Source organism: Oncorhynchus gorbuscha, linkage group LG08 (assembly GCF_021184085.1).
Source record: "Oncorhynchus gorbuscha isolate QuinsamMale2020 ecotype Even-year linkage group LG08, OgorEven_v1.0, whole genome shotgun sequence".
NCBI lineage: Eukaryota > Metazoa > Chordata > Actinopteri > Salmoniformes > Salmonidae > Oncorhynchus > Oncorhynchus gorbuscha.
The window spans coordinates 45,980,991-45,993,301 of NC_060180.1; the positions used below are offsets into that span (position 1 = coordinate 45,980,991).

The following is a 12,311-nucleotide window of genomic DNA, read 5'->3' on the forward strand; positions in this document are numbered from 1 at the left end:
CCTAAGGAACAAGACTCTCCTTTCTCTCTTTATACATCTTTCCCATTCGGACTTTACCTTGCTTTCCCAACACGGCTTTAAAACATGATAATCTCATGTATTATCACGTCATTTTGGCGGAGCTGACCTTACCTTGTGTAATTGTTCCCAGGCGTGAAGGGATTTGTTCTCCTCTACTACATGATGGGTCAGAAGAAACACTGTGTCGAAACGTCCTGCAGTGACATCCCCCTCAGCAGCACTGTTCTAGACCTAAAGAGAGTTGGTTAGATGAATACATGAGATTAACATAATGCATCTTCACCCAAGGATCCAAATGAACAGACATATGGAATACAGGACACATACTGTATAGTAGGCTAAAGGGTTATAGTTGGCTAATTGTCTGAAACCGATTAGCACTAAGGAAGACGATCATGCCACACTGGTGTATTTAAGGGCGAGAGCGTCGAATCAGGCTTTGATACCGTTGATATACTGTATGCAAGGAGAAGAATTTGCTGCAAATAACACACGATAGGCCTGCAGCACCTTTCATCTCAAGATATCAAATCAAACCCAATATTTAAAAAATCCTATTGAAAGGAAACTCAAGGTTGAAAGACACACAAATGCTTTTAAATAGTCAGTACAACTATTCCACACAACATGTCTGACCATGAAAATGAATGGCTGCACTTAGAGCAATGAGAGAGGCCACTCAAAAGTTAAGAGAAGCAGATTGCACAAAACCATGACATATGTAGTGACTGTTGGCGGTGAACAGGGGTTATGTGATACGGTAGCCTCTGGGTATATTTGTAAAACACACTAGAGTGTTAGGGTTTGTAATCATACACACACACACACACAAATACACACGTATATGCACATGTGTGCGCACACTCACACACAAACTGTATATGGGCGCTCACACATACACACTAGAGGTCGACCGATAATGATTTTTCAACACCGATACCGATCATTGGAGGACCAAAAAAAAGCCAATACCGATTAATCTGACAATTTTGGGGGGTTTGTTTGTAATAATGACAATTACAACAATACTGAATGAACACTTATTTTAACCTAATATAATACATCAATAAAATCAATTTACCCTCAAATAAATAATGAAACATGTTCAATTTGGTTTAAATAATGCAAAAACAAAGTGTTGGAGAAGAAAGTAAAAGTGCAATATGTTGCCAGTGTAACAGTATCGCTTCCGTCCCTCTCCTCGCCCCTGCCTGGGCTCGAACCAGGAACACATCGACAACAGCCACCCTCGAAGCATCGTTACCCATGCAGAGCAAGGGGAACAACTACTCCAAGTCTCAGAGCGAGTGACGTCACAGATTGAAACGATCGGTGAAACGAAAGTGCTGTTTGAATGAATGCTTACGATCCCGCTGCTGCCTACCACCGCTCAGTCAGACTGCTCTATCGAATGTCAAATCATAGACTTCATTATAACACACAGAAATACGAGCCTTAGGTCATTAATATGGTCGAATCCGAAAACTATCATTTTGAAAACAAAACGTTTATTCTTTCAGTGAAATAGGGAAATCGTTCTGTGTTTTATCTAACGGGTGGCATCCCTAAGTCTAAATATAGGTGTTACATTGTACAACCTTCAATGTTATGTCATAATTATGTACAATTCTGCCAAATGAATTACATTACATTACATTACATTTAAGTCATTTAGCAGACGCTCTTGTCTTTGTTAGGAATAAATGGACTTCACACAGTTCGCAACGAGCCAGGCGGCCCAAACTGCTGCACGGAACGCAAGAGAAGTGACACAATTTCCCTAATTATAAAAAATTCATGTTAGCAGGCAATATGAACTAAATTGGCAGGTTTAAAATATATATACTTGTGTATTGATTTTAAAGAAAGGCATTGATGTTTTTGGTTAGGTTTGGTGCAACGACAGTGCTAAATCATCACCTGTTTGGCAAAGTAGGCTGTGATTCGATGAGAAAGGCACCTCATCGGTTATATGCAACGCAGGACACGCTAGATAAACTAGCAATATCATCAACCATGTGTAGTTAACGAGTGATTATGTGAAGATTGATCGTTTTTTTTATAAGTTTAATGCTACCTAGCAACTTACCTTGGCTTCTTGCTGCCCTCGCGTAACAGGTAATCAGCCTGCCACGCAGGCTCCTCGTGGAGTGCATTGTAAGGCAGGTGGTTAGAGCGTAGGACTAATAACCGGAAGGTTGCAAAAACAAATCCCTGAGCTGACGAGGTAAAAATCTGTCATTCTGCCCCTGAACAAGGCAGTTAACCCACCGTTCCTAGGCCGTCATTGAAAATAAGAATGTGTTCTTAACTGACTTGACTAGTTAAATGTGTAAAAAAAGAATAATAAATCGGCCAAATCGGTGTCCAAAAATACCGATTTCCGTTTGTTATGAAAACTTGATATCGACCCTAATTAATCGGCCATTCCGATTAATCGGTCGACTTCTAGTACACACACACTACCAACTACTAAAAACTGGTACAGATATAAAGGTCTTGATTTGACCAGTTTCTCACAGCAGAAAAATAATCCTGCAGCAACAGGAAATTTGAATTTTGGTGTGGATTATAATTCATGGAATTTTTGGAGGCGTTGATAAATGTTTTTTTTTTAAAATTAAGTCTGACATTTTAAAAGTGGAAATTTCAAACTTTAGAAGCCGTTTTAAACCTTGAATACACGTTTGCATTTCCTGCTTTGCAGGACATTTCCTGCAACAACAGGGTGATCAAATTAAGATCCTACATCTGTACTTCCACTTTGACCCCGAGCATTGTTTACCCACTCCTAGACCTTAAACAACTAAGCTGATACAAAGTTCCCTTCAAAACATTGACTGTCACAAGAATGCTCCCTGTCACCATCCTGTAATGCATGGTCCTTGTTATGCAGTTTTTGGGACCTAGTGTCCCTAATTTGCCCCTGCCTGAGTTCTGGGGCCCAAGTCCTTGCGCTGGCATTACATGCACACTGATTTGTCCTGTTAACCACATTGAAGTAGTTAACTTTGTGAATGATTAGCCTCACACTGATAGGACTAATCAAACTACAGAGCTACATGGTCAATGGGAGGGACAAGGGGATAAGGGGATAAGGGAGGTCATGCAAATTCCATACCATCCAGGTCAGACAGTGCTAGAACTTTAACCGGAACGCTGCATGAGTTTAGGGAACATTCTCTTTAGTACAGACTGAACATCCAAATCTTCCTTCACTTCTAGATACACGCTTTAAGGGCCCTCTAGGCAGCGAACTCTGCATCCACAGTAATATAACCCATTCTATGAGACATTCTTATAACACTGGCCTAGACTACATATCACTCTTAACATAACCCTGTATCTGTGTCCATGATCACAGGGTTACTATCAACAGCATTGACTGACCCCCCCACCGCCCACACTTGGCCAGAGTGTTGAAATAGTTTTGTGGCTGCCAAATCAAATGAAGTTTGTGTCATATGCACAAGAAACGCATGGAGTACTCAGTACAATGAAATGCTTACTCTCAACTAAATGTGACAACAATAAGAAAAGAAGGTACAAAAAAGTGTACTAATAGTAATAATAATCTAGGACACTGCAGATGGCCGATGAGATGTGCCTGACCCATCGGAGCCGTAAATCTAGACATACTCAGGCACAGCCTCGGGCGCCTAACGGCTGGGATCCTGTTCTTCTGGTAATGACATTTTAGGGTCCTTTCAGCATGACATGCTGGTAGGGAATTTTGCCTGAGGGGTGTAAGGAGGGAATTTAAGGCGGTGGCCGCAGAGGTACACACGCACAAAACACACACACATACAAACGCACACACACAAACACCCACATGTGCACACAGACAGCACTCCGTGCATGCGTATGCATAAAATAGCTAACTCGTTGTTGGTGAACGATGCGAAAACAGAGGTCCTATTTTAGAGTGATGTGGATTTAAATTCTAAGAAATGTTAGAGATTTAACTCCAAGAACACTGTGAGCTTAGCCTTGCTCCCACCCCTCCCTGTCTTCTCTCTCCCTCCCTCCCTCCTTCTCAGTTTCCCCCACGCCACTCCCCTTTTTTTGTTTCTTCCTTCATCTGCATAATGACGTTACACTCCTGACAATGAAGGGATAGAGGCAGGATAGAGAGGGATTACATCAACTTCCCCTTGGTCACAACCTGTTTCAGACCCACTCTATCACTCCCGGAACCTTTCCTTCAAAGGCAACACTGCAGTGTTGAATTCAGCCAAGGGTTTCACGTTAACAAATCTAACTTGCTACTGTATCCACCTACGTGCACATAGGCACTGGCACAAATAGACGTGTGTGTGTGTGTGTGTGTGTGTGTGTGTGTGTGTGTGTGTGTGTGTGTGTGTGTGTGTGTGTGTGTGTGTGTGTGTGTGTGTGTGTGTGTGTGTGTGTGTGTGTGTGTGTGTGTGTGTGTGTGTGTGTGTGTGTGTGTGTGTGTGTGTGTGTGTGTGTGTGTACCACACAAACACGCGTTGAAAAGAGAAGAGGGAAAAAAGGGAAAGCCGGGGTAGATGCAGAAAAAACTTGACACTGTCCCGATGATCCTGAACATGCTTTTTCTACAACACATAGTGATATAGTCTAAAATGATTTAGATCATCCAGAACATGGTAAAAAGACGACCACTGAATATCTCTTTACTTGATTATTGAAACATTCACACAAGCTTTTGCCAGTCATCATTACTGGCAATAGATCATGATAAAACAGACTACCTTAGTCATTTGAGTAAATGGATTAGATATCCTATTATTCACAGAAATACAGGAACAATGACTGTAGGCTACACCCCTAGAAAAAAAGGTGCTATCTGGGACCGAAAAGGTTTATTTGGCTGTCCCCGTAGGAGAACCCTTTGAGGAACCCTTTTGATACCAGGTAGAACCCATTTTCCCAGAGGGTTCTACATGGAAGCCAAAAGAGTTCTGACTGTGACCAAATAGGGTTCTACCTGGAACCAAAAAGAGTTCTCCTATGGGGACAGCCGAAGAACCCTTTTGGAACCCTTTTTACTAAGAGTGTACTGTCAACATTAGAAAACCCATGAATGAGGACGAGTACACATCAGTATAGCAGAGGAGAGGGGGATGGGGGTTATGCAAAAAAGGACTAACATTTCCAGGACCCTTAAATTAGGTGCTAAGAGCTGAGCCATCAACATCATGTTGGTGGAAATCCAGAGTAAACAATGTAAAATGCTTCCATACCTTCCAAGGGTTCTCCACCAGCCAGGCAGCACTTCGATAACACAAACACAAACACAAACAACAACATAAAACGCTCCACAAAACCAAACACTAAATTCCACCATGCAAAAATAAATAAATCACAAAGTCATGAATTATAGTCCATTTTGGGTGATAGGTATGTCCTGAGGAAGAGGAAAAGAGTGAGTAAATATCCAAGGAGACGTAGGGCTGATTAATTCTCATCTGGTGTGTCCCCAAGCCATCAGCAGCTCCTTGGTAATTAAACTCCACGACAGTGTGGACAGCAAATACTCCTCCTTCCTCCAGTACAGCAGAACCCCTCTCTCTCTGAGTCAAGCACACACACACCCAAGCACACACACACACACACACACACACACACACCCTCCCCCAGTCCCCTTGTCCCTCCCCTATGTTGTGCCATTTGCTGTGTGTGGAGTGAATTCTCTGGGGCCTCATTCATCTTAGCCCCTCTGACCCCCTGCAGTGACAGATGCTCTTGGAGGGCCGTCCTGCCTGGCCAGGAAACAAAGACATTGGGCAACAACCCCTCCTGCCACACGGTCACACCACCCCGACACGCGTGACCATCAGCATTTAACACGCCAACAACACAGGGGGAAACCATGACTCAGCAGGATGACACACTGGAGAAATGGAACTGCTATCCCTATACAGTTCTTAGATTACCAAAGAAGAAGAAACAAATCTAGTCAAAATCAACCCCCCCCTTACTCTTTCTTTACTTTCACCCCTGTCTCTCCCTCTGCCACTCCCTTCCTTTTTATTAGGGCCAATTTAGAGATAGGGCAACCCCAACCACTGGCAAAATAGGGACAAGAAGAATGTCAGGTCAGCTCTGTGCATTTTGTCCCTCTTGGCCGGGCTGGGACCCTGGCCCTACAGAACAGACTGCAGGCCTGGGTTGGAGACTGGGATGGACCCCTGACTGTTTTTTTTTTACCCCCGCTATAAATACCAAGGGCTCATCTGGCCAAAATAAATAAACTGGGGATCCACCTTCCGCCACCACAAATCAACAGGCGCTGGGTGGACAGATGTCAAGGATTATAGTGTCATTATAGCCTGGCTGGCTGGTCAAATGCCTCGTCATGACTAACACTGGGCCAATGGAGCGCTGGGGTGACAGATTTTACGGAAACTAAGAAATGCATGATATGACTTTAAATCATTTTGGGTTTATTTCGTGAAAATAAATTAAATGACGTCACATCATGGCTAATATACTGTACAGGTAGAGAAGTTTCCCTAAGTGCATAAACAACATAACAGAACACTGTATTTTTTTCAATGATATAGGAACTTTGGAGACTTTTTGGGGACTAATCAATTCACCTTCTCCTCACCAGTGTTTCCCTCACACGGAATGTTCTAACTAGGCTTTTGGACATTTTAGGTTCTCACAACAACACATTTGTAATGTTGCAATCAGACCCCCCCCCCCCTTCCTACATACCCACTGCCGATAGAGGAAAGGGTTGTTCTGTGTCAGTGACATTCACATCTCCACTTTCATATGACTTTGAACGCTAAATCTAAGCAGCTAACTGACTGCCAAATCATTCCTTGCACACAATGCCTGGTTCCTGTTTTGGCTGCAATCACAAAATAGTCTTTGTTAATAATTTACGCTGGCCTCGTCCATGGAGTGACCAGTTAAAAGGTTACTATGCATAAAAACATTTCCCAAACAAGCCTGTCATCCCTATGTCTGGGTCTTGTTTTTCTTTTTCTATGTTTAAGTAAAGTTGCTGAGAATTTCTCAAGCAAACTAAGAAAATTCCCAAGTCAACACACAGCTACTTGGCAGTAGAAAAGACACATTCCACTCCATACTTTGCCACGGACCCTTTTAACACTTTGTCTTCCATTGATATTTGTGGATGTGCCAATGACAACATTATTATTCTCACTCTTAAATCCAACATTAGGGAGACTTAAAACAACCTCAAAAGAGCTATACAATATATTCACGATAACACCATATGTCGCTTGTCTCCTTCACCTGCAACCTTCTATTCAACAGTCCATTCTTAGAAAAATGACAAGCCTGAGTAAGCCAGTCGGTGAACCATTCATAACAATCTTAACATTACTTTACAAAAATATTGGATCCGGAATATGGATTCATAACATAATGATGTTATCCTGGATCATTCAAGAGAAATAAACAGACGGATGAAACATTAAGTCAGAGGATGTTGATCACGACCATATTGTTTAACTGTAATTCTTTCATTTGCATCTTTGCATAGCCAGGCAAGCAGTGTGGCTGACTGACTGCCTTAGTCTTCAGTTCATTACAGCAGATCTAGTCAACAGTTGGTTTAATCTGTCCGTATAACTCTTCTCACCTCCTCACCAATGGTTATAGTATGCCGGCCACAGGCGGTGTGTGAGACAGCTATAAACCGGGGCATTAGCCAATCAGGGCTCCATTACTCCTAACCACTCATTCATCATACACACATCGCGCATTCTATGCTGAACGTGGAGGTTCGTGTCCATTGCATTATTATACGACACAGCGTCTGTCTGTCTGTATGGACTCTATAGGCTCCCGGGGGTAGTCCATTTGAAACAGTTGGAGTAAAGAATGAAAGAAAGAGATGACTTGTGTCCTAAGAAGAGACGAGCAACTTTAGTAAACATTACAGTTTCCTGTCTGAGGTAAATCAACATATGACCACTCAAAAACTCCCCAAATAAGCTAATTTGGTACAGACCAGCACTAGCAGCAAGTTCAACCTGAGAAGAGGAGTCTCACGGTGTGATTAATCTCCCCCAGCTCCCAGCAGTAGCTCCCTCCCTCCCTGACTTTGACACAGCAGCCACGTTTAAATAGACCTGTTTGAAATGAAGATAATGAGTAAACCCAGCGGTTTCTTTGGCCTCAAAAGAGCCCTGTGTGGGAAAACAAAAGAGCCTGGGTCTGAATGCTGGCCCTGTGGCCCTCCCTCCACCCATCCCTCACCACTGTATTGAGGACCAGCCAAAGGGCCTGACAAAGGGGAAGTGGCCCTTCCACCCTCCACTGCCACCTGAGGAAAGATGGGTCACGTGACAGGGTGACTAGAGGACAGGGGGAAGGGAGAGGGGGGATAGGGGACTGGCGGTCTCCTATCCCCTGTTGTCTTTAGATTCCAAGGGGGACAGGAGATGGTTGCCTCCATTCCTCCTCTTGTCTTCTGGATTCCCAGGGGGAAAGCTGCTTTGTCTTAGCTCAGCACTGACTCAGCTTCATTGGGTTGTATTGAGCACATTGCAGCTTTGACCGACTCCAATGACCGACTCCAATGACCGACTCCAATGACCGACTCCAATGACCGACTCCATGACTACACCTGACAGGTGTTGCGATACTTAATTGATACAAGTATAACATGTTCAAAAGCAAATGTGGAGGAAAAAAATGTGTAACAATTTGAGACTCAAGGGAACGTGAACCACACTATTAACTGCGTGCCGAGGTCAAAACATACATTCAAACCTATACATTTAGACCTGATGTAAACTCTGTGGAGAGGGTCATTTTACAACACACAAAAAACATCAAAATGAAGATACACTGAAACAGAGTCAATGACTATGGAAGTAAAATGTCATAGTAGAATTGCGTGAGATGAGGGATCAGTATCAGGTGTGTAGGAGAGAAAGGAGAGCCGAGGTGTTAAACGGGACAGTGTGTCTGAAGACTTACAATAAGAAAACAAACCTGCTGCATGAATAAACAAGATGGCAAAACAACGACAACACAACCCCAATGTGAAAAGTCCCTCGCCGAGCCCCATTGCACCTTCGTCTCTCCCATGTTGGTTACCTCCACGGTGTGAGGTGTGACACTGTCACTTACTAGCCGGGTGGCAGCTTGTCCCCCTGCTATAATCCCCCACCCCCCTTCCCCCCAGGCTGAGCCAAGCCACACAAACAAAAGGCAGTGAGCAGCAGCATTCCAGATGAATGCCATAGCTTATGTCGGCAGCAGCAGAACAGAGAAAATAAAAGAGAGCTCAACCAGGCCAGGGCCAGGAAAGTGGAACAAGAGCCTGGGGCTGTAAGGGTGGTGGGTGGTGGGGTGGATTAGCCAGTGGGGACTATAAAGGGGAGTGAACTAGGGTTTAAGGCCTGTTGTGACAGAGGAGCTGGGGAAGGGCTGATGGGGGGCTGGGGGGAGGCGGACAAAAGGAGCATTTGGGCAGATGAAGAAGTCATCATCATTAAGCCACTGGAAGTTTACTGTCCAGTTATAAAAGTCATTTCAAAATTAGGAGGTTAGGGGGTGCGTGTGAAAGGGGAGAAGGGCTCAGAGTGCCTGAGAAGGCCTGGGGGCGGGGCAGATGAGAGCTGTGGCCTGTGGTTGTGAGGGACTCTGTGGGACTGGGGGGCCAATTCATTAGGGGCACAGCCTTTGTGTTTGCACCAGGTTGATTGGAGTGCTGACCTTGCCTTGCCTTCCAGCCTTCCCTGCACACTCTGCTCTGGCCCAGTGGAGGATGAGTATAAGGGCAAGGCATTTAACCTTCAACTAAATCCCAGCCTCAACCACAGCAGACAAAGGTCAGCATCATTTATTAACAAAGACTTGCTTAAACAGCTGCTATTAGGACACTATAGATGCTATATAAACTGATAGAACAGAGTTTTCCAACTCTGTGTGTCTCCTAAGGATTTGTTGCCAGCTCTAGTTGAAAAGTCGGTTTTTGGTTACATCTGATTCTGAAGAGTATAGAATAGAATAACGTTTTTGGTTGACAATTTTGGTGTAATTCCTTTGCATGACAGAAAAAAACATTGAAGCTTTTCACACTGTTCACCATAAAGTGGGAGACAGGGCAAATTCTAGGCAGCTAAATCAACAAAAATATTTAAGTTTACAACATTTACTTAGATACACATGGTCTAAAAATTCCTAATCAAAATAGAGGTGTAGGATCTTAATTTGATCACCTTATTGCAGGAAATGTAAAACTATTTGAGGTTTAAAAAGGCTTCTAAAGACCTAATTTTCCATTACAAAAAAATGTATCAACGCATACAAAAGTGCAGATGAATTATAATCCACATACTAATTCACATTTCCTGTTGCTGCAGGATAAGTTTTCTGCTGTAGTAAACTGGCTCAAATCAAGATTCTTCATCTGTACCAAACTTGCCCCATCTTAGTTTTACTATGTTAAAGAGCAACTGCCCCTAAAATGCAACTTTTCATTTTGAAAATGGCCTATTTTGCATCGATATGAGTCAGAAACATTTATTGTAGTGTCAAAATTGACTATAAAGTGTAAATAGGATAATGTTGGTCATAAAGTCAGTCTCGTCCAAAACAGAGATTTGCGAGATAGGAAAAAATGATAAGTCATGGAATGAAGGTAACCGTAACAGTTCCTTGGGTTGGGTTTATTTTAATCCTGCCCACATGCCCACAGCTGGTAGTGTAGCTTGCGTCCCTCTCCTCACCCCTACCTGTGCTTGAACCAGGGACCCTCTGCACACATCGACGACAGCCACCCTCGAAGCATCATTACCAATCGCTCCACAAAAGCCACGGCCCTTGCAGAGCAAGGGGAACAACTACTTCAAGGTCTCCGAGCGAGTGACGTCACCAATTGAAACGCTATTAGCGCGCACCCCACCTACTAGCTAGCCATTTCACATTGGTTACACTCACCCCCCTTTTGACCTCCTCCTTTTCCGCAGCAACCAGTGATCCGGGTCACGGCACCAATGTAACATGCAATGGTCAATTTGGTTGACATTGGATATCCCTATGGGGCTAGTTAGGGACCATCAGTAAATTACACAATGTACATAAGACAATATAAAAAAGGTTAATAGCTCAAAGTTTCAATGTCTTAAAAACCTCAAATCAACTATAAATTGTAGTTATTCAAATGCCAATATTGAAAGCATTCAATGAGACAACTAAAATATGTGCCACATCCAATGACAGGGCTATCCAATGTCCAATGTCAAACCAACTTTGCCAAAGTCGCACACCAGCTGGCTGAAGCTAATTGCCGAAAGAAGTTGGCTAACACTAGCTAGCCTAGGCGACTTCAAGACACAATACCTTGATAGACTGTTTCACATTATCTGGAAGTGTGAGTTACTGTAACTGTACTGTTTTGCCAGAGAGAATGTACAAACGCTTGCCATGTTCGAACACACACACACAAGAGATACCCACACCATGGGGCGGCAGGGTAGCCTAGTGGTGAGAGCGTTGGACTAGCAACCGGAAGGTCGTTCTGCCCCTGAACAGGCAGTTAAACCCACTGTTCCTAGGACGTCATTGAAAATAAGAATTTGTTCTTAACTGACTTGCCTAGTTAAATAAAGGTAAAAAATCAAAATAATTACCCCCCCCCAGACAATTTTTGAATCACATGGCTGCTGCATTTCATAATGAAAAACAAGGCCAAATCAGGAAGTTCAGCCCTCTTTAAATGTGGGGGAAAAAATACATAGAACATTTTCACTTAGTGTTGTTCTTTTTAAATTTAATTTGAGGCCTGGAGGACAAACTCAATCAATGTGGGGAATTACTGATAATTTACCATGCTCGCTGAGAAGGCCGAATAAAATTCAAGCCCTGAGTGAATCCACTCTGCATTTTACAACACTGCTCAGTCATGGTTGAACACCAGTCCAACTAGCTGAACAAGAGAAAAGGACATAGAACCTTTGGCCCTTGGAATATTTGTATATTTACGGAGTTATTCTGAACTGTCATATTGAAAGTAAACAATAAATTCCAGTTTACACGTCTCTCCTTAGTAATGGTTATTACATAGGCACTAAAGTATACACAAAAAAAAGAGAAACAATTATAATTGAGAAATGTTCAATTAAATTACAATAATATGTTTCTTAATGTTCTTGAAAGGACATGCTTGTTTCCTTTAAGTCTTTCTACTGTCGCCAGCTCTACTATAGTAAGCCTACTACTGTAAAATCTAACACTACATGATGTCAAAGTACTATTGCTGCATAGTACTACATCTACTATATAGTGTTATTAGTAAGACTCATAAGTTCTTC

The 12,311-nt window shown here is 43.0% G+C and overlaps 1 protein-coding gene across 2 annotated transcripts in view; it reads right to left on the bottom strand.

Annotated features, from left to right (window-relative positions):
* Nucleotides 1-12,311, bottom strand: part of LOC124041727 (GREB1-like protein) — an 84,271-nt gene that overhangs the window by 41,068 nt on the left and 30,892 nt on the right. The window contains exons 1-2 of one of the 2 annotated variants that reach the window (XM_046359655.1): nt 5,247-5,564; nt 133-252 (exon numbers count right to left, since the gene is read on the bottom strand). The gene's annotated coding sequence lies outside the window, so the exon portion shown is untranslated. Of the gene's footprint in view, nt 1-132; nt 253-5,246; nt 5,565-12,311 lie in introns of those variants that run through there. The other variant, XM_046359656.1, reaches the window with a different exon arrangement.